Source organism: Oncorhynchus keta, chromosome 15, assembly GCF_023373465.1.
Source record: "Oncorhynchus keta strain PuntledgeMale-10-30-2019 chromosome 15, Oket_V2, whole genome shotgun sequence".
Taxonomy (NCBI): Eukaryota; Metazoa; Chordata; class Actinopteri; order Salmoniformes; family Salmonidae; genus Oncorhynchus; species Oncorhynchus keta.
The window spans coordinates 7,022,685-7,044,583 of NC_068435.1; positions in this window are offsets into that span (position 1 = coordinate 7,022,685).

The window sequence follows — 21,899 nt, forward strand, 5'->3', positions numbered from 1 at the left end:
AGCTTTTAGCTAAAGCATTTCAAGCATTTCGCTACACTCGCATTTAACATCTGCTAACCATGTGTATGTGACAAATAAAATTTGATTTGATTAGCTATACACAACACAGTATGCTTTTAGCGGCTGATGCTAAAACTGTACCTAATGATGTCTTCTCTAATTCATTTAGAGGAAGCCCAAAACAGCTGTAGCTTGATCTGTCTCAGTCCATGTCTCAGTCCATGTCTCAGTCCATGTCTCAGTCCATGTCTCAGTCCATGTCAAATAAAATGAAATCACATTTTATTTGTCACATACACATGGTTAGCAGATGTTGATGCAAGGGTAGCGAAATGCTTGTGCTTCTAGTTCCAACAATGCAGTAATAACCAACGAGTAATCAAACCTAACAATTTCAAAACAACCACCTTATACACACAAGTGTAAAAGGATGAAGAATATGTACATAAAAATATATGAATGAGTGATGGTACAGAACGGCATACAGTAGATGGTATAGAATACAGTATATACATATGAGATGAGTAATGTAGGGTATGAAAACATTATATGAAGTGGCATTGTTAAAAGTGGCTAGTGATACATTTTTACATACATTTTTCTATTACTAAATTGAGCTGGATTTGAGTCAGTATTTTGGCAGCAGCCACTCAATGTTAGTGGTGTCTGTTTAACAGTCTGATGGCCTTGAGATAGAAGCTGTTTTTCAGTCTCTCGGTCCCAGCTTTGATGCACCTGTACTGACCTCGCCTTCTGGATGATAGCGGGGTGAACAGGCAGTGGCTCGGGTGGTTGATGTCCTTGATGATCTTTATGGCCTTCCTGTAACATCGGGTGGTGTAGGTGTCCTGGAGGGCTGGTAGTTTGCCCCCGGTGATGCGTTGTGCAGACCTCACTACCCTCTGGAGAGCCTTACGGTTGTGGGCGGAGCAGTTGCCGTACCAGGCGGTGATACAGCACGACAGGATGCTCTCGATTGTGCATCTGTAGAAGTTTGTGAGTGCTTTTGGTGACAAGCCACATTTCTTCAGCCTCCTGAGGTTGAAGAGGCACTGTTGCGCACTGTTGCGCCTTCTTCACGACGCTGTCTGTGTGAGTGGACCAATTCATTTTTCCCGTGATGTGTACACCGAGGAACTTAAAAACTTGCTACCCTCTCCACTACTGTCCCGCCGATGTGGATATGGGGGTGCTCCCTCTGCTGTTTCCTGAAGTTCACAATCATCTTCTTTGTTTTGTTGACGTTGAGGGAGAGGTTATTTTCCTGACACCACACCCCGAGGGCCCTCACCTCCTCCCTGTAGGCCGTCTCGTCATAGTTGGTTCTGGTCTATAGTAGTACCACTATATAGGGAATAGGGCTCTGGTCTATAGTAGTACCACTATATAGGCAATAGGGCTCAAATCAAATCCAAGTTGATTATTTATTAGGTGTTGACCTAACAGTGAAATGCTTACTTACAGGCTCTAACCAATAGTACGGGAAAAAATGTGTGTGTGTGTGTGTGTGTGTGTGTGTGTGTGTGTGTGTGTGTGTGTGTGTGTGTGTGTGTGTGTGTGTGTGTGTGTGTGTGTGTGTGTGTGTGTGTGTGTAGGTAGGTAAGTAAAGAAATAAAACAACAGTATAAAGACATTTGAAAATAAGGGTAGCGAGTCTATATACAGACACCGGTTAGTCAGGCTGATTGAGGTAGTATGTACATGTAGGTATTGTTAAAGTGACTATGCATATATGATGAACAGAGAGTACTGGGAGCTCCAGTGTTGAGGATCAGCGTGGCAGATGTGTTGCTACCTACCCTCACCACCTGGGGGTGGCCTGTCAGGAAGTCCAGGATCCAGTTGCAGAGGGAGGTGTTTAGTCCCATGATCACATCACTATTGGGCACAAAATAATCTGAAACACTTTCTCTGAGCAATTTAATTAGTACAAAATAATACAATTTACAAAATTTTTTGGAGCATACTGTAACACACTTCTATGTAATGCCGAGTGGGTGCGGAGTCAGGCGCAGGAAGCAGAGGGCAAAGGACAATGCTTTATTCCGGCGCAGGACAACGGTCCCGTCAAAACACCAGGACCCAATGGCACAAAACCAGGACCTTGATTTCCAACTGCGACCTGGCCAAGATTTAGGCAAAGCAGTGTGACACAAACAACAACACAGAGTTACACATAAACAAACAGACAGACAACCTCCTCTATAACGTAGATGTCGAGTCCTGTAGGATGTTGCCCATGTGATTTGTCATTCGGATGAGTTGACATGTCGTACACAGGCCTTTACAAGGTGTATTGAGAAGATCCAATGTGCTGCAGTGTGTTTTATCTGATTCAAAATATATATATATATATATGTTATTTATATATAAAATGTTTTCATTTATTTATTATACTTGTTCATGTGAAATTAAAAGCTGGTTTGTGAGAAACTACGGTTGTGTTGGATTTGAAATGAAAATTAAATTAAATAAAAATTTAAAAAATAACTTGATTCAAACATCCATATGGGAATTTTCAACAAAAATGTCAAACTGCTAACTTTATATACATACAATTTGTCCCATGGCCACATGCCTCCATAACTTCAGTACGGTAGCACAAGCTGTTGAGTCTCCAGTTAAGATGAGGCACAGTGGAGGGTTTTGACATAGTTTAAGTTTGTCTTTGTCTCTCTTTCTCTTTCTCTCTCTCTCTCTCTCTCTCTCTCTCTCTCTCTCTCTCTCTCTCTCTCTCTCTCTCTCTCTCTCTCTCTCTCTCTCTCTCTCTCTCTCTCTCTCTCTCTCTCCGTCTCTCCCTGTCTCTCTCCCTCCCTCTATAACTATCTACCCCATCACTCTGTGTTCACTCCATGTCTCCTGATCCAAGCAGACAGGTCTCAGGGCTCTGCTGGGGGACGCATCACAGCCTGTCATACAGCCTGTCATTAGTACGTAGTGGGGACTGCTGCTCACTTTACAACACGGTCTCTGGCACAATGTGTAAACTCGTGAAAGTTTCAAGTTTATTGAAATAAACTCATTCCTACCCCCACAATCGATCCACATAGAGATTAAGTGTGAATTAGAAAAAACTACATCACCAAAAAAAATGTACTTCCTGTAACTTCGGAATAGCTGCTGAAAAATAAGAAAACAACTGTGATGGATGAATTAATATGATGACATTTCTGTCAACAAACAGAACAGAAGACGCAAGGGTGTAATTTCACAGTCCATTTGATAAGGAAACAGTTTTCCTACTGCAGAATAAGGACAAGGTGTTGACAGGAAACAGATTTCCTACTGCAGAATAAGGACAAGGCGTTGACAGGAAACAGATTTCCTACTGCAGAATAAGGACAAGGCGTTGACAGGAAACAGATTTTCTACCTGCAGAATAAGGACAAGGCATTGACAGGAAACAGATTTCCTACTGCAGAATAAGGACAAGGCGTTGACAGGAAACAGATTTCCTACTGCAGAATAAGGACAAGGCGTTGACAGGAAACAGATTTCCTACTGCAGAATAAGGACAAGGCGTTGACAGGAAACAGATTTCCTACTGGAGAATAAGGACAAGGTGTTGACAGGAAACAGATTTCCTACTGCAGAATAAGGACAAGGCATTGACAGGAAACAGATTTCCTACTGGAGAATAAGGACAAGGTGTTGACAGGAAACAGATTTCCTACTGCAGAATAAGGACAAGGCTTTGACAGGAAACAGATTTCCTACTGCAGAATAAGGACAAGGCGTTGACAGGAAACAGATTTCCTACTGCAGAATAAGGACAAGGCGTTGACAGGAAACAGATTTCCTACTGCAGAATAAGGACAAGGCGTTGACAGGAAACAGATTTCCTACTGCAGAATAAGGACAAGGCTTTGACAGGAAACAGATTTCCTACTGCAGAATAAGGACAAGGCGTTGACAGGAAACAGATTTCCTACTGCAGAATAAGGACAAGGCGTTGACAGGAAACAGATGTCCTACTGCAGAATAAGGACAAGGCGTTGACAGGAAACAGATTTCCTACTGCAGAATAAGGACAAGGCGTTGACAGGAAACAGATTTCCTACTGCAGAATAAGGACAAGGCGTTGACAGGAAACAGATTTCCTACTGCAGAATAAGGACAAGGCGTTGACAGGAAACAGATTTCCTACTGCAGAATAAGGACAAGGCCATAACAGATTTCCTACATGCAGAATAAGGACAAGGCGTTGACAGTAAACAGATTTCCTACTGCAGAATAAGGACAAGGCGTTGACAGGAAACAGATTTCCCACTGCAGAATCAGGACAAGGCGTTGACAGGAAACAGATTTCCCACTGCAGAATCAGGACAAGGCGTTGACAGGAAACAGATTTCCTACCTGCAGAATAAGGACAAGGCGTTGACAGTAAACAGATTTCCTACTGCAGAATAAGGACAAGGCGTTGACAGGAAACAGATTTCCCACTGCAGAATCAGGACAAGGCGTTGACAGGAAACAGATTTCCCACTGCAGAATAAGGACAAGGCGTTGACAGGAAACAGATTTAATTCATTACAAGTATGATGTTGAGTTACATTAAAAATCTCAACAACAACAGAAAATGTGTGGTTATTTGGGCATAATACTGTGTGTGTATAAACAGTAACACATGTTTTACTCATTGACAGTTTTCAATAAAAGGATATGTGATGTTTTATTTTGACATAATTATTTATTTTACAAATCCGACATCCGTTAGTCAAGAAAATGGTAATAATTTCTAGGTTTGTACTGGATGTATATTTGACATGACAAGCCTTCGGGGACTAGTCCTGTTGTTATTGTTCGTTCGATGAAAGAACTCTCGAATTGTTCTGACTAGTTTTGTCAGATGTTGCCAGATACTTTGGCCTCCACTCAATCACCACCTTGGAGCTTGGAAATGTCTGATGATAAAACAACATTGTTGAGTTTCAAAAACAAATCTTCCAGCTTTCAGTATTATGCATCTAATAAAGTATCTGTGTACTTTACTCTTTGTTTACAAAGGAAAGTAAAGAACAACACCAATCTGACTCAGCTACGTTAGAGAACTGAGTTCGGTGTGTCCACTTCAGACGGAAAGATTCAAGGATGACTCATCCGTGTCCCAAACGGCACCCCGTTCACTATTCCCTACTGGCCTTGGTCAAAAGTAGTGCACTTTAATGGGCTCCTGAGTGGCACAGCGGTCTAAGGCACTGCATCTCAGTGCTGGAGGCGTCACTACAGACCCTGGTTCGATTCCAGGTTGTATCACAACAGTCCGTGATTGGGAGTCCCATAGGGAGGCGCACAATTGGCCCCAGCGTCGTTTGCGTTTGGCCGGTGTAGGCCATTGTTGTAAATAACAATTTGTTCGTGAACTGGCTCGCCTCGTTAAATAATTATCAGGAATCAAGGTAAGACCCAGATGGGAGACCAAGGGGCAAAGGTACAGGACGGCAGGCAGAGTGGTCAGGGTCAGGGCAGGCAGGCTCAGGGTTAGGGTCAGGGCAGGGGCAGGCTCAGGGTCAGGGTTAGGGTTAGGGTCAGGCTCAGGCTCAGGGTCAGGGCAGGCAGGCTCAGGGTCAGGGTTAGGGTTAGGGTCAGGGGCAGGCTCAGGGTCAGGGCAGGCAGGCTCAGGGTCAGGGTTAGGGTTAGGGTCAGGGGCAGGCTCAGGGTCAGGGCAGGCAGGCTCAGGGTCAGGTCAGGCAGAGGTTTGTAATCCAGAGGTGGGGCAAAGGTACAGGACGGCAGGCAGAGTGGTCAGGCAGGCGTGTACAGGGTCAGGACAGGCACGGTCAAAAACCAGGAAAACGAGAAATGAGAGAAAAGCAGGAGCTGAATTCAAAAAGCGTTGGTTGACTTCACAAACAAGACAAACTGGCAACGGAGAACACAGATGTAAATACACAGGGAGATAACGGGGAAGACGGGCGACACCAGATCAGGTGGACCAGATCAATAACAGGGAAGACGGGCGATACCTGGAGGGTGGACCAGATCAATAACAGGGAAGACGGGCGATACCTGGAGGGTGGACCAGATCAATAACAGGGAAGACGGGCGATACCTGGAGGGTGGACCAGATCAATAACAGGGAAGACGGGCGACACCTGGAGGGTGGACCAGATCAATAACGGGGAAGACGGGCGACACCTGGAGGGTGGACCAGATCAATAACAGGGAAGACGGGCGACACCTGGAGGGTGGACCAGATCAATAACAGGGAAGACGGGCGATACCTGGAGGGTGGACCAGATCAATAACGGGGAAGACGGGCGATACCTGGAGGGTGGACCAGATCAATAACAGGGAAGACGGGCGATACCTGGAGGGTGGACCAGATCAATAACGGGGAAGACGGGCGACACCTGGAGGGTGGACCAGATCAATAACAGGGAAGACGGGCGATACCTGGAGGGTGGACCAGATCAATAACGGGGAAGACGGGCGACACCTGGAGGGTGGACCAGATCAATAACGGGGAAGACGGGCGATACCTGGAGGGTGGACCAGATCAATAACGGGGAAGACGGGCGATACCTGGAGGGTGGACCAGATCAATAACGGGGAAGACGGGCGATACCTGGAGGGTGGACCAGATCAATAACGGGGAAGACGGGCGACACCTGGAGGGTGGACCAGATCAATAACAGGGAAGACGGGCGATACCTGGAGGGTGGACCAGATCAATAACGGGGAAGACGGGCGACACCTGGAGGGTGGACCAGATCAATAACAGGGAAGACGGGCGACACCTGGAGGGTGGACCAGATCAATAACAGGGAAGACGGGCGATACCTGGAGGGTGGACCAGATCAATAACAGGGAAGACGGGCGATACCTGGAGGGTGGACCAGATCAATAACAGGGAAGACGGGCGACACCTGGAGGGTGGACCAGATCAGGGGGAACAGATCAATAACAGGGAAAATGGTTTGAGATGTTGCCCTGACTTACTTACTTAAATCCAAACTGGTAGAAATATTGTAACAAATATTATGCTTAAACTCAAATATGCTAATGAACAAAAAACATTATTATTATTTTTATTTTTTTAATAAAATACATAATTCTTGTTAATTCTTGTTAATGATATCATAAATATGACTGGTGACCCCAAATTAAGGAAATCTTTGAATTTGTACAGAGCATAGGTCACCAAAGGCAGACCTGGCTCTCAAGAGAAGACAAGCTATGTGCACACTGCCCACAAAACGAGATAGTAACTGAGCTGCACTTCCTAACCCCCTGCCAAATGTATGACCATATTAGAGACACATATTTCCCTCAGATTATACAGATCCACAAAGAATTTGAAAATAAACCTAATTTTGATCATCTCTATTGTGTGAAATTCCACAGTGTGTCATCACAGCAGCGGTATTTGTGACCTGAAAAGGGCAACCAGTGAAGAACAAACATTGTTGTAAATACAACCTTGTTAGACGACGCCGAAGAGCTGATATTTTACATGCTATTAACGTGATATTTTGTATATATTTTTTTGCATTGTTTTTGAACTTGTTTTGTACATAATGTTGCTGCTATTGTCTCTTATGACCGATAATAACTTCTGGACATAAGAACTGCGATTACTTCACCACGAACTGAGAGAAGCGTTTTCCTTTAATGAGTCCGACGAGAAAGATATACTGCTCTCCCGGGAACAGGCACAGATCCACGTCATTTGCGTGATGAAAAGAGGACACAGATCGGGCTGCCTTTTGAGAATCCGTAGGCGAGCGATTAAACTCTCATTGCCATCAGTTCTACTTGTTAACATGCAAGCATTGGAAAATAAAATGTATGTCTAATATTAAAGAAGTCTCGAGGTATTGCTCGCCTGAGGTAGAGTACCTTATGATAAGCTGTAGACCACACTATCTACCAAGAGAGTTCTCATCTATATTATTCATAGCCGTCTATTTACCACCACAGACCGATGCTGGCACTAAGACCTCACTCATAAATCTTTAAAAGGCAATAAGCAAACAAGAAAATGCTCATTCAGAAGTGGCGCTCCTAGTGGCCGGGGGACTTAAATGCAGGCAAACGTAAATCAGTTTTACCAAATGTTTTACCAGCATGTCACATGTGCAACCTCTCACTCAATGTGAGCAAGACAAAGGAGCTGATTGTGGACAACAGGAAAATGCGGGCCCGAACATTAACATCTACGGGGCTGTAGTGGAGCGGGTCGATGTCCACATCACCAACGATCTATCATGGTCCAAACACACCAAGACAGTCATGAAGAGAATGGCACGACATGAAACCTTTTCCCCCTCTAAAGACTGAATATATATTGATCATGGTTCCAAACCTCAAGACAGTTCTACAGCTGCACCATCGAGAGCATCCTGACCGGTTGCATCACCGCCTGGTATGGCAACTGCTCAGGATCTGACCATAAGACGCTACAGAGGGTAGTGCAAACGGCCCAGTACAATACTGGGGCCAGGCTTCCTGCCATCCAGGACCTATATAATTGGTGGTGTCAGAGGAAGGCTCTAAAAATTATCAGACAATCCAGTCACCCAAGTCATAGACTGTTTTACATCACGGCAAGCGGTACCGGAACCCAAGTCTTGGACAAAAAGTCTCCTCAACAGCTTCTACCCCCAAGCCATAAGACATTTGTTTCGTACACTGCTGCTACTCATTGTTCATTATCCGTGTATAGTCACTTCACCCCTACCTACATGTACAAATGACCTCTAACATGTACCCCCTCACACTGACTCTGTACTCCCTGTATATTATCGGTGTATAGTCACTTCACCCCTACCTACATGTACAAATGACCTCTAACATGTACCCCCTCACACTGACTCTGTACTCCCTGTATATTATCGGTGTATAGTCACTTCACCCCTACCTACATGTACAAATGACCTCTAACATGTACCCCCTCACACTGACTCTGTACTCCCTGTATATTATCGGTGTATAGTCACTTCACCCCTACCTACGTGTACAAATGACCTCTAACATGTACCCCCTCACACTGACTCTGTACTCCCTGTATATTATCGGTGTATAGTCACTTCACCCCTACCTACATGTACAAATGACCTCTAACATGTACCCCCTCACACTGACTCTGTACTCCCTGTATATTATAGGTGTATAGTCACTTCACCCCTACCTACATGTACAAATGACCTCTAACATGTACCCCCTCACACTGACTCTGTACTCTCTGTATATAGCCTCGTTATTGTTATGTTATAGTGTTACTTTTTACATATTTTTATAGTTTATTTGGTAAATATCTTCCTAACTGTTCTTGAATTGCACTGTTGGTTAAGGGCTTGTAATTCACGGTAAGGCATACATACCCTTGTTGTATTCGGCACGTGACAAATAACGTTTGATTTGATTTTAACCTATATTTACGTTTATATTGCACATCGTTACAACTCTATATATACATAATATGACATTTGAAATGTCTTTATTATTTTGGAACTTTGTAATGTTGTGTAGAGAGAGAGAGAGAGAGGGAGAGAGAGAGAGAGAGAGAGAGAGAGAGAGAGAGAGAGAGAGAGAGAGAGAGAGAGAGAGATAGAGAGAGGGAGAGAAAGGGAGAGAGAGACAGAGAGAGAGAGAGACAGAGAGAGAGAGAGAGAGAGAGAGAGAGAGAGAGAGAGAGAGAGAGACAGAGCGAGAGAGAGAGAGGGAGAGAGATGTTCTCCCCAGTGGCCCAGCAGCATTGCTAATGGCCTCTGTTCTGGGCCTCAGGACGCTCTGGACACCACAGCTTGTCAGTTCAATTCCTGTCCGCTTTTCCCGCTTGCCAGTTTCCATCTGGAGTTAATTCATAAACCTCTTATGGTGTGTACCTTATCCCCTGTTGTCACTCGCTGGTCACAACCTCTCAGATACTAACAGTCTCCTCTCCTTCCCTCTCCTCTACCCTCACTTCTCCTCTCCCCTCACTTCTCCTCTCCACTCACTTCTCCTCTCCCCTCACTTCTCCTTCCCTCTCCTCTCCTTCCCTCTCCTCTCCCCTCACTTCTCCTCTCCCCTCACTTCTCCTCTCCCCTCACTTCTCCTTCTCACTTCTCTCCCTCACTTCTCCTCTCTCCCCTCCTTCTCCTTCCTCTCCTCTCCCCTCACTCTCCTCTCCCTCCTTCTCCTCTCCCCTCACTCCCCTACCCTCACTTCTCTCCACTCACTTCTCCTCTCCTCCTCACTACCCTCCACTCACTTCTACCCTCACTTCTCCTTCCCCTCCTCTCCACTCTCACTTCTCCTCTCCCCTCACTTCTCCTCCCTCACTCCACTCACTTCTCCTCTACCCTCACTACTCCCCCTCACTTCTCCTCTACCCTCACTTCTCCTCTACCCTCACTTCTCCTCTCCCCTCACTTCTCCTCTACCCTCACTTCTCCTCTCCCCTCACTTCTCCTCTCCCCTCACTTCTCCTCTCCCCTCACTTCTCCTCTACCCTCACTTCTCCTCTCCCCTCACTTCTCCTCTCCCCTCACTTCTCCTCTCCACTCACTTCTCCTCTACCCTCACTTCTCCTCTACCCTCACTTCTCCTCTCCCCTCACTTCTCCTCTACCCTCACTTCTCCTCTCCTCTCCCTCACTTCTCCTCTCCACTCACTTCTCCTCTCCACTCACTTCTCTCCTCACCCTTCTCCTCTCCCCTCACTTCTCCTCTCCCCTCACTTCTCCTCTCCCACTCACTTCTCCTCTCCACTCACTTCTCCTTCCCTCTCCTCTCCTACCCTCCTTCTCTCCCCTCACTTCTCCTCTACCCTCACTTCTCCTCTCACTTCTCCTCTACCCCTTCTCCTCTCCTCCTACCCTCACTTCTCCTCCTCACTTCTCCCTCCACTCCTCTCCATTTCTCCCCTCCCTTCCTCTCCTACTTCAACTCTCTGCCTCCTACTCACTTCTTCTCCTCTTACCCTCACTTCTCTTTTCTCTCCCCCTCTCTTCTCCTCTCCCTCCCTTCCCTTGTCTTCCCCTCACTCCATTCACTCACCTCCTTACCCCCTCCTCCTCCTTGTCTTCCTTGTCCCTCATCTTCTCCTCTTCCCCCCTCCTTGTCTTCCCCTCTTCCTTCTCCTCCTCCTCTACCCTCACTTCTCCTCTCCCCTCACTTCTCCTCTCTCCTTCATCTTCTTCCTTCTTCCCGTCCTCTTCTCCCCACTCTTCCTTGTCTTCTCCCCCTCTTCCTCCCCCTCCCTATCCCTCCCTTCCCTTGTCTTCCCCCCTCTTCTCCCCCTCCCTATCTCCCCCCTTCCCTTCACTTCTCCTCTTCCCTTGTCTTTCTCTTCCTTGTCCTCTCTTCCCTGTCTTCTTCCTTGTCTTCTCCCTCTTCCTCTCCCCTTCCCTTTCTTCCTCTCCCTTGTCTTCCCTCACTTCTCTCCCCCTCCCTTGTCTTCCCCCCATCCCCCCTCCTTATCTTCTTCCCTCTCCCCTCCTTGTCTCCCCCTTCCTTATCTCCCCCTCCCTTGTCTTCCTCCTCCCTATCTCCCCCTTCCCTTGTCTTCCCCCCTCTTCCCTTGTCTTCCCCTTCTTATCCCCCTTCCCTTGTCTTCCCCCCTCTTCTTCCCTGTCTTTCTTCCCCCTCTTCCCTTGTTTCCCCCCCTTATCTCCCCCTTCCCTTGTCTTCCCCCTCTTCCTTGTCTTCCCCCCTCTTCCCTCTCCCCTCTTCCTTGTCTCCCCCCTTCCTTGTCTTCCCCCTCTTCCCTTGTCTTCCTCTATCTCCCCCTTCCCTTGTCTTCCACCTCTTCCTTCTTCCTCTTCCTTATCTCCCCTTCCCTTGTCTTCCCCCTTCCCTTGTCTTCCCTCTCTCCCTTACCCTTCCCTATCTCCTCTACCCTTGTCTTCCCCCTCTTCCCTTGTCTTCCCCCCTCTTCCTTTCTTCTCCCCCTCTTCCCTTGTCTCCCCCCCTTCCTTGTCTTCCCCCTTCTTCCCCTTCCCTTGTCTTCCACCCCTCTTCCTTGTCTTCTTCCTTATCTCCCCCCTTCCTTGTCTTCCCATATCTCCCCCCTTCCCTTCTCCCCCTTCCTTATCTCCCCCTTCCCTTGTCTTCCCCCTTCCCTTATCTCCCCCTTCCCTTGTCTTCCCCCTTCCTTCTCCCCTCCCTTGTCTTCCCCCTCTTCCCTTGTCTTCCCCCTCTTCCCTTATCTCCCACCTTCCCTTGTCTTTCTCCTTGTCTTCCCCCTCTTCCCCCTCTTTCTCCTTATCTCCCCCTTCCCTTCTTCCCCCCTCTTCCTTGTCCCTCCCTATCTCCCCCCTTCTCTTGTCTTCCCCCTCTTCCCTGTCTCACCCCCCTTCCTTGTCTTCCCCCCTCTTCCCTGGTCTTCCCCCCTCTTCTCCCCCCTTCCCTGGTCTCCCCCTCTTCCCTTATTTTCCCCCTTCCCTTATCCCCCCTTCCCTTGTCTTCCCCTCTTCCTTGTCTTCCCCCTTCCCTATCTCCCCCCTTCCCTTGTCTTCCCCCCCCTTATCTCCCCCTTCCCTTGTCTCCCCCCTCCTTATCTCCCCCTTTGCCTTGTCTTCCCCCCTCCTTATCTCCCCCTTCCCTTGTCTTCTCCCCTCTTCCTTTCTTCCCCCTTCTTCCCTGGTCTTCCCCCTCTTCTCCCCCTCTTCCCTGGTCTCCCCCCTCTTCCTTATTTTCTCCTTCCCTATCTCCCCCTCTCCCCTCTCTCTTGTCTTCCCCCTTCCCTTATCTCCCCCTTCCCTTGTCTTCCCCCCTTCCCTTATCTTTCCCTTGTCTTCCCCCTCTCCCTTGTCTTCTTCCCTTATCTCCCACCTTCCCTTGTCTTCCCCCTCTTCCCCCTCTTCCTTGTCTTCTTCCCCCTCTTCCCTTGTTTTCTTCTTCCCCCTTCCCTTGTCTTCCCCTCTTCCCTTGTCTTCCCCCTTCTTCCCTTGTCTTCCCCCTCTTCCTTTTCTTCCCCCTCTTCCCTTGGTCTATCTCCCCCTTCCCTTGTCTTCCACCCCCTTCCTTGTCTTCCCCCATCTTCCCCCTCATATCTCCCCCTTGTCTTCCCCCCTTCCCATATCCCTCTTCCCTTATCTCCCCTTCCTATCTTCCTTCCCTTGTCTTCCCCCCTTCCCTATCTCTTCCCTTCTTCCCTTATCTCTTCCCTTGCCTTCCCCCTCTTCCTTGTCTTCCCCCCCCTTATCTCCCTTGTCTTCCCCCTCTCTTCCTTGTCTTCCCCCCTCTTCCCCCTCCCTGGTTTTCCCCCTTCCCTTATTCCCTTGTCTTCCCCCTCTTCCCTTGTCTTCCCCCCCTTATCTCCCCCCTTCTCTTGTCTTCCCCCTCTTCCCTTGTCTTCCCCCTCTTCCTTGTCTTCCCCCTCTTCCCTGGTCTTCCCCCTCTTCTCCCCTCTTCCCTTGTCTTCCCCTCTTCCCTTGTCTTCCCCCTCTTCTCCCCCTCTTCCCTGGTCTTCTTCCATATTTTCCCCCTTCCCTTATCCCCCCTTCCCTTGTCTTCCTTCCTTGTCTTCCCCCTTCCCCTCCCCCTTCCCTTGTCTTCCCCCTTCCCTTATCTCCCCCCTTCCCTTGTCTCCCCCCTTCTTATCTCCCCCTTCCCTTGTCTTCCCCCTTCCCTTATCTCCCCCCCCTTCCCTTGTCTTCTCCCCTCTTCCTTGTCTTCCCCTTCTTCCCTGGTCTTCCCCCTCTTCCCTGGTCTTCCCCCTCTTCCCTGGTCCTCCCCCTCTTCCCTTGTCTTCCCCCTCTTCCCTTGTCTTCCCCTCTTCCCTTGTCTTCCCCCTCTTCCTGGTCTTCCCCCTCTTCCTCTTTTCCCTGGTCTTCCTCCTCTTCCCTGGTCTTTCTTCCCTTGTCTTCCCCCTCTTCCCTGGTCTTCCCCCTCTTCCCCCTTTTCCCTGGTCTTCCCCCTCTTCCCTGGTCTTCCTCCTCTCCCCTGGTCTTCCCCCTCTTCCCTGCTCTTCCTCCTCTCCCCTGGTCTTCCCCCTCTTCCCTGGTCTTCCCCCCCTTCCCTTGTCTTCCCTCCCTTGTCTTCCCCCTTCTTCCCTGGTCTTCCCCCTCCCTGGTCTTCCCCCTCTTCCCTGGTCCTCCCCCTCCCTTGTCTTCCCCCTCTTCCCTTGTCTTCCCCTCTTCCCTTGTCTTCCCCCTCTTCCTGGTCTTCCCCCTCTTCCCCCTTTTCCCTGGTCTTCCCCCTTTTCCTGGTCTTCCTCCTCTTCCCTGGTCTTCCCCCCTTCCCTTGTCTTCCCCCTCTTCCCTGGTCTTCCCCCTCTTCCCCCTTTTCCCTGGTCTTCCCCCTCTTCCCTGGTCTTCCTCCTCTCCCCTGGTCTTCCCCCTCTTCCCTGCTCTTCCTCCTCTCCCTGGTCTTCCCCCTCTTCCCTGGTCTTCCCCCTTCCCTTGTCTTCTCCCCTCTTCCCTTGTCTTCCCCCTTCTTCCCTGGTCTTCCCCCTCTTCCCTGGTCTTCCCCCTCTTCCCCCTCCCCTCTTCCCTTGTCTTCCCCCTCTTCCCTTGTCTTCCCCTCTTCCCTTGTCTTTCCCCCTCTTCCCTCGTCTTCCCCCCTCTTCCCCCTTTTCCCTGGTCTTCCCCCTCTTCCCTGGTCTTCCTCCTCTCCCCTGGTCTTTCCCCCTCTTCCCTGGTCTTCCCCCTCTTCCCTGGTCTTCCCCCTCTTCCTGGTCTCCCCCTCTTCCCTGGTCTTCCCCCTCTTCCCTGGTCTTCCCCCTCTTCCCTGGTCTTCCCCCTCTTCCCTGGTCTTCCCCCTCTTCCTGGTCTTTCCCCTCTTCCTGGTCTTCCCCCTCTTCCCTGGACTTCCCCCTCTTCCCTGGTCTTCCCCCTCTTCCTGGTCTTCCCCCTCTTCCCTGGTCTTCCCCCTCTTCCCTGGTCTTCCCCCTCTTCCCTGGTCTTCCCCCTCTTCCCTGGTCTTCCCACCTCTTCCCTGGTCTTCCCCCTCTTCCCTGGTCTTTCCCCCTCTTCCCTGGTCTTCCCCCCTCTTCCCTGGTCTTCCCCCTCTTCCCTGGTCTTTCCCCCTCTTCCCTGGTCTTCCCCCTCTTCCCTGGTCTTCCCCCTCTTCCCTGGTCTCCCCCTCTTCCCTGGTCTTCCCCCTCTTCCCTGGTCTTCCCCCTCTTCCCTGGTCTTCCCCCTCTTCCCTGGTCTTCCTCCTCTTCCTGGTCTTCCCCCTCTTCCCTGGTCTTCCCCCTCTTCCCTGGTCTTCCCCCTCTTCCCTGGTCTCCCCCTCTTCCCTGGTCTTCCCCCCTCTTCCCTGGTCTCCCCCTCTTCCTGGTCTTCCCCTCTTCCCTGGTCTTCCCCCTCTTCCCTGGTCTTCCCCCTCTTCCCTGGTCTTCTTCCCTGGTCTTCCCCCTCTTCCCTCTTTTCCTGGTCTTCCTCCTCTTCCCTGGTCTTCCCCCTCTTCCCTTGTCTTCCCCCTCTTCCCTGGTCTTCCCCCTCTTCCCCCTTTTCCCTGGTCTTCCCCCTCTTCCCTGGTCTTCCCCTCTTCCCTGGTCTTCCCCCTCTTCCCTGCTCTTCCTCCTCTCCCTGGTCTTCCCCCTCTTCCCTGGTCTTCCCCCTTCCCTTGTCTTCTCCCCTCTTCCCTTGTCTTCCCCCTTCTTCCCTGGTCTTCCCCCTCTTCCCTGGTCTTCCCCCTCTTCCCTGGTCCTCCCCCTCTTCCCTTGTCTTCCCCCTCTTCCCTTGTCTTCCCCTCTTCCCTTGTCTTCCCCCTCTTCCTGGTCTTCCCCCTCTTCCCCCTTTTCCCTGGTCTTCCCCCTTTTCCCTGGTCTTCCTCCTCTTCCCTGGTCTTCCCCCTCTTCCCTTGTCTTCCCCCTCTTCCCTGGTCTTCCCCCTCTTCCCCCTTTTCCCTGGTCTTCCCCCTCTTCCCTGGTCTTCCTCCTCTCCCCTGGTCTTCCCCCTCCCCTCTTCCTCTCCCTGGTCTTCCCCCTCTTCCCTGGTCTTCCCCCCTTCCCTTGTCTTCTCCCCTCTTCCCTTGTCTTCCCCCTTCTTCCCTGGTCTTCCCCCTCTTCCCTGGTCTTCCCCCTCTTCCCTGGTCCTCCCCCTCTTCCCTTGTCTTCCCCCTCTTCCCTTGTCTTCCCCTCTTCCCTTGTCTTCCCCCTCTTCCCTGGTCTTCCCCCTCTTCCCCCTTTTCCTGGTCTTCCCCCCTTCCCTGGTCTTCCTCCTCTCCCTGGTCTTTCCCCCTCTTCCCTGGTCTTCCCCCTCTTCCCTGGTCTTCCCCTCTTCCCTGGTCTCCCCCCTCTTCCCTGGTCTTCCCCCCTCTTCCTGGTCTTCCCCCTCTTCCCTGGTCTTCCCCCTCTTCCCTGGTCTTCCCCCTCTTCCCTGGTCTTTCCCTCTTCCCTGGTCTTCCCCCTCTTCCCTGGACTTCCCCCTCTTCCCTGGTCTTCCCCCTCTTCCCTGGTCTTCCCCCTCTTCCCTGGTCTCCCCCTCTTCCCTGGTCTTCCCCCTCTTCCCTGGTCTTCCCCCTCTTCCCTGGTCTTCCCCCCTCTTCCCTGGTCTTCCCCCTCTTCCCTGGTCTTCCCCCCTCTTCCCTGGTCTTCCCCCCTCTTCCCTGGTCTTCCCCCTCTTCCCTGGTCTTCCCCCTCTTCCCTGGTCTTCCCCCCTCTTCCCTGGTCTTCCCCCTCTTCCCTGGTCTTCCCCCTCTTCCCTGGTCTTCCCCCCTCTTCCCTGGTCTTCCCCCCTCTTCCCTGGTCTTCCCCCCTCTTCCCTGGTCTTCCCCCTCTTCCCTGGTCTTCCCCCTCTTCCCTGGTCTTCCCCCTGGTCTTCCCCCTCTTCCCTGGTCTCCCCCCTCTTCCCTGGTCTTCCCCCCTCTTCCCTGGTCTTCCCCCTCTTCCCTGGTCTTCCCCCTCTTCCCTGGTCTTCCCCCCTTCCCTGGTCTTCCCCCTCTTCCCTGGTCTTTCTTCCCTGGTCTTCCCCTTCCCTGGTCTTCCCCCTCTTCCCTGGTCTTCCCCCTCTTCCCTGGTCTTCCCCCTCTTCCTGGTCTTCCCCCTCTTCCCTGGTCTTCCCCCTCTTCCCTGGTCTTCCCCCTCTTCCCTGGTCTTCCCCCTCTTCCCTGGTCTTCCCCCCTTCTTATCTCCCCCTCCCTTGTCTTCCCCCTCTTATCTCCCTGGTCTTATTCCCCCTTCCCTGTCTTCCCCCTTCCCTTATCTCCCCCCTTCCCTTGTCTTCTCCCCTCTTCCTTGTCTTCCCCCTTCTTCCCTGGTCTTCCCCCTCTTCCCTGGTCTTCCCCCTCTTCCCTTCCTCCCCTCTTCCCTTGGTCTTCCCTTGTCTTCCCCTCTTCCCTTGTCTTCCCCCCTCTTCCCTGGTCTTCCCCCTCTTCCCTCTTTTCCCTGGTCTTCCTCCTCTTCCCTGGTCTTCCCCCCTCTTCCCTTGTCTTCCCCCCTCTTCCCTGGTCTTCCCCCCTCTTCCCCCTTTTCCCTGGTCTTCCCCCTCTTCCCTGGTCTTCCTCCTCTCCCCTGGTCTTCCCCCTCTTCCCTGCTCTTCCTCCTCTCCCCTGGTCTTCCCCCTCTTCCCTGGTCTTCCCCCCTTCCCTTGTCTTCTCCCCTCTTCCCTTGTCTTCCCCCTTCTTCCCTGGTCTTCCCCCTCTTCCCTGGTCTTCCCCCTCTTCCCTGGTCCTCCCCCTCTTCCCTTGTCTTCCCCCCTCTTCCCTTGTCTTCCCCCCTTGTCTTCCCCCTCTTCCCTGGTCTTCCCCCTCTTCCCCCTTTTCCCTGGTCTTCCCCCTTTTCCCTGGTCTTCCTCCTCCCTGGTCTTCCCCCTCTTCCCTTGTCTTCCCCCTCTTCCCTGGTCTTCCCCTCTCTTCCCCCTTTTCCCTGGTCTTCCCCCTCTTCCCTGGTCTTCCTCCTCTCCCCTGGTCTTCCCCCCTCTTCCCTGCTCTTCCTCCTCTCCCCTGGTCTTCCCCCTCTTCCTGGTCTTCCCCCCTTCCCTTGTCTTCTCCCCTCTTCCCTTGTCTTCCCCTTCTTCCCTGTTCTTCCCCCTCTTCCCTGGTCTTCCCCCTCTTCCCTGGTCCTCCCCTCTTCCCTTGTCTTCCCCCTCTTCCCTTGTCTTCCCCTCTTCCCTTGTCTTCCCCCTCTTCCCCCTCTTCCCCCTTTTCCCTGGTCTTCCCCCTCTTCCCTGGTCTTCCTCCTCTCCCCTGGTCTTTCCCCCTCTTCCCTGGTCTTCCCCCTCTTCCCTGGTCTTCCCCCTCTTCCCTGGTCTCCCCCCCTCTTCCCTGGTCTTCCCCCTCTTCCCTGGTCTTCCCCCTCTTCCCTGGTCTTCCCCCTCTTCCCTGGTCTTCCCCCTCTTCCCTGGTCTTCCCCACTCTTCCCTGTTCTTTCCCCTCTTCCTGGTCTTCCCCCTCTTCCCTGGACTTCCCCCTCTTCCCTGGTCTTCCCCCTCTTCCCTGGTCTTCCCCCCTCTTCCCTGGTCTCCCCCCTCTTCCCTGGTCTTCCCCCCTCTTCCCTGGTCTTCCCCCTCTTCCCTGGTCTTCCCACCTCTTCCCTGGTCTTCCCCCTCTTCCCTGGTCTTTCCCCCTCTTCCCTGGTCTTCCCCCCTCTTCCCTGGTCTTCCCCCCTCTTCCCTGGTCTCCCCCCCTCTTCCCTTGTCTTCCCCCCCTTCCCTTATCTCCCCCCTTCCCTTGTCTTCCACCCCTCTTCCCTTGTCTTCCCCCACTTCCCTTATCTCCCCCCTTCCCTTGTCTTCCCCCCCTTCCCTTATCTCCCCCCTTCCCTTATCTCCCCTTCCATATCTCCCCCTTCCTTGTCTTCCCCCCTTCCTTATCTCCCCCCTTCCTTGTCTTCCCCCTTCCCTTATCTCCCCCTTCCTTGCCCCCCTCTTCCCTTGTCTTCCCCCCCTTCCCTTATCTCCCACCTTCCCTTGTCTTCCCCCCCTCTTCCCCCCCTCTTCCTTGTCTTCCCCCTCTTCCCCTCTTCCCTTGTTTTCCCCCCTTCCCTTATCTCCCCCTTCCCTTGTCTTCCCCCTCTTCCCTGTCTTCCCCTTCCATATCTCCCCTTCTCTTGTCTTCCCCCTCTTCCCTTGTCTTCACCCCTCTTCCCTTGTCTTCCCCCTCTTCCCTGGTCTTCCCCCTTCTTCCCCTCTTCCTTGTCTTCCCCCTCTTCCTTGTCTTCCCCCTCTTCTCCCCCTCTTCCCTGGTCTCCCCCTCTTCCCTTATTTTCCCCCCATATATTCCCTTGTCTTCTTCCCCCTCTTCCTTGTCTTCCCCCCTTCCCATATCTCCCCCTTCCTTGTCTTCCCCTTCCCTTATCTCCCCCTTCCTTGTCTCCCCCCTTCCATATCTCCCCCCTTCCCTTGTCTTCCCCCCTTCCATATCTCCCCCTTCCTTGTCTTCTCCCCTCTTCCCTTGTCTTCCCCCTTCTTCCCTGGTCTTCCCCCTCTTCCCTGGTCTTCCCCCTCTTCCTGGTCCTCCCCCTCTTCCTTGTCTTCCCCCTCTTCCCTTGTCTTCCCCTCTTCCCTTGTCTTCCCCCTCTTCCTGGTCTTCCCCCTCTTCCCTCTTTTCCCTGGTCTTCCTCCTCTTCCCTGGTCTTCCCCCTCTTCCCTTGTCTTCCCCCTCTTCCCTGGTCTTCCCCCTCTTCCCCCTTTTCCCTGGTCTTCCCCCTCTTCCTGGTCTTCCTCCTCTCCCTGGTCTTCCCCCTCTTCCCTGCTCTTCCTCCTCTCCCCTGGTCTTCCCCCTCTTCCCTGGTCTTCCCCCTTCCCTTGTCTTCTCCCCTCTTCCTTGTCTTCCCCCTTCTTCCCTGGTCTTCCCCCTCTTCCTGGTCTTCCCCCTCTTCCCTGGTCCTCCCCCTCTTCCTTGTCTTCCCCCTCTTCCCTTGTCTTCCCCTCTTCCCTTGTCTTCCCCCTCTTCCCTGGTCTTCCCCCTCTTCCCCCTTTTCCCTGGTCTTCCCCCTTTTCCCTGGTCTTCCTCCTCTTCCTGGTCTTCCCCCTCTTCCTTGTCTTCCCCCTCTTCCTGGTCTTCCCCCCTCTTCCCCTTTTCCCTGGTCTTCCCCCCTCTTCCCTGGTCTTCCTCCTCTCCCTGGTCTTCCCCTCTTCCCTGCTCTTCCTCCTCTCCCTGGTCTTCCCCCTCTTCCTGGTCTTCCCCCTTCCCTTGTCTTCTCCCCTCTTCCCTTGTCTTCCCCCTTCTTCCCTGGTCTTCCCCTCTTCCCTGGTCTTCCCCCTCTTCCCTGGTCCTCCCCCTCTTCCCTTGTCTTCCCCCCTCTTCCCTTGTCTTCCCCTCTTCCTTGTCTTCCCCCTCTTCCTGGTCTTCCCCCTCTTCCCCCTCTTCCCTGGTCTCCCCCTCTTCCCTTGTCTTCCCCCCTTCCCATATCTCCCCCTTCCCTTGTCTTCCACCCCTCTTCCTTGTCTTCCCCCACTTCCCTTATCTCCCCCTTCCCTTGTCTTCCCCCCTTCCATATCTCCCCCTTTCCTTATCTCCCCCTTCCATATCTCCCCCTTCCTTGTCTTCCCCCTTCCCTTATCTCCCCCTTCCTTGTCTTCCCCCCTTCCCTTATCTCCCCCTTCCCTTGCCTTCCCCCTCTTCCTTGTCTTCCCCCCTTCCCTATCTCCCACCTTCCCTTGTCTTCCCCCCTCTTCCCCCCTCTTCCTTGTCTTCCCCCTCTTCCCCCTCTTCCCTTGTTTTCCCCCTTCCCATATCTCCCCTTCCTTGTCTTCCCCCCTCTTCCATGTCTTCCCCCTTCCATATCTCCCCCTTCTCTTGTCTTCCCCCTCTTCCCTTGTCTTCACCCCTCTTCCCTTGTCTTCCCCCCTCTTCCCTGGTCTTCCCCCCTCTTCTCCCCCTCTTCCTTGTCTTCCCCCTCTTCCTTGTCTTCCCCCCTCTTCTCCCCCTCTTCCCTGGTCTCCCCCTCTTCCCTTATTTTCCCCCTTCCCTTATCCCCCTTCCCTTGTCTTCCCCCCTCTTCCTTGTCTTCCCCTTCCATATCTCCCCCTTCCTTGTCTTCCCCCCTTCCCTTATCTCCCCCTTCCCTTGTCCCCCCTTCCCTTATCTCCCCCCTTCCCTTGTCTTCCCCCCCTTCCCTTATCTCCCCCCTTCCCTTGTCTTCTCCCCTCTTCCCTTGTCTTCCCCCTTCTTCCCTGGTCTTCCCCTCTTCCTGGTCTTCCCCTCTTCCCTGGTCCTCCCCCTCTTCCCTTGTCTTCCCCCTCTTCCCTTGTCTTCCCCTCTTCCCTTGTCTTCCCCCCTCTTCCCTGGTCTTCCCCTCTTCCCTCTTTTCCTGGTCTTCCTCCTCTTCCCTGGTCTTCCCCCCTCTTCCCTTGTCTTCCCCCCTCTTCCCTGGTCTTCCCCCTCTTCCCCCTTTTCCTGGTCTTCCCCCTCTTCCCTGGTCTTCCTCCTCTCCCCTGGTCTTCCCCCTCTTCCTGCTCTTCCTCCTCTCCCCTGGTCTTCCCCCCTCTTCCCTGGTCTTCCCCCTTCCTTGTCTTCTCCCCTCTTCCTTGTCTTCCCCCTTCTTCCCTGGTCTTCCCCCTCTTCCCTTGTCTTCCCACCTCTTCCCTTGTCTTCCCCTCTTCCCTTGTCTTCCCCCCTCTTCCCTGGTCTTCCCCCTCTTCCCCCTTTTCCCTGGTCTTCCCCCTTTTCCCTGGTCTTCCTCCTCTTCCCTGGTCTTCCCCCTCTTCCCTTGTCTTCCCCCCTCTTCCCTGGTCTTCCCCCCTCTTCCCCCTTTTCCCTGGTCTTCCCCCTCTTCCCTGGTCTTCCTCCTCTCCCCTGGTCTTCCCCCTCTTCCCTGCTCTTCCTCCTCTCCCCTGGTCTTCCCCCTCTTCCCTGGTCTTCCCCCCTTCCCTTGTCTTCTCCCCTCTTCCCTTGTCTTCCCCCTTCTTCCCTGGTCTTCCCCCTCTTCCCTGGTCTTCCCCCTCTTCCCTGGTCCTCCCCTCTTCCTTGTCTTCCCCCTCTTCCCTTGTCTTCCCCTCTTCCTTGTCTTCCCCCTCTTCCCTGGTCTTCCCCCTCTTCCCCTTTTCCTGGTCTTCCCCCTTTTCCCTGGTCTTCCTCCTC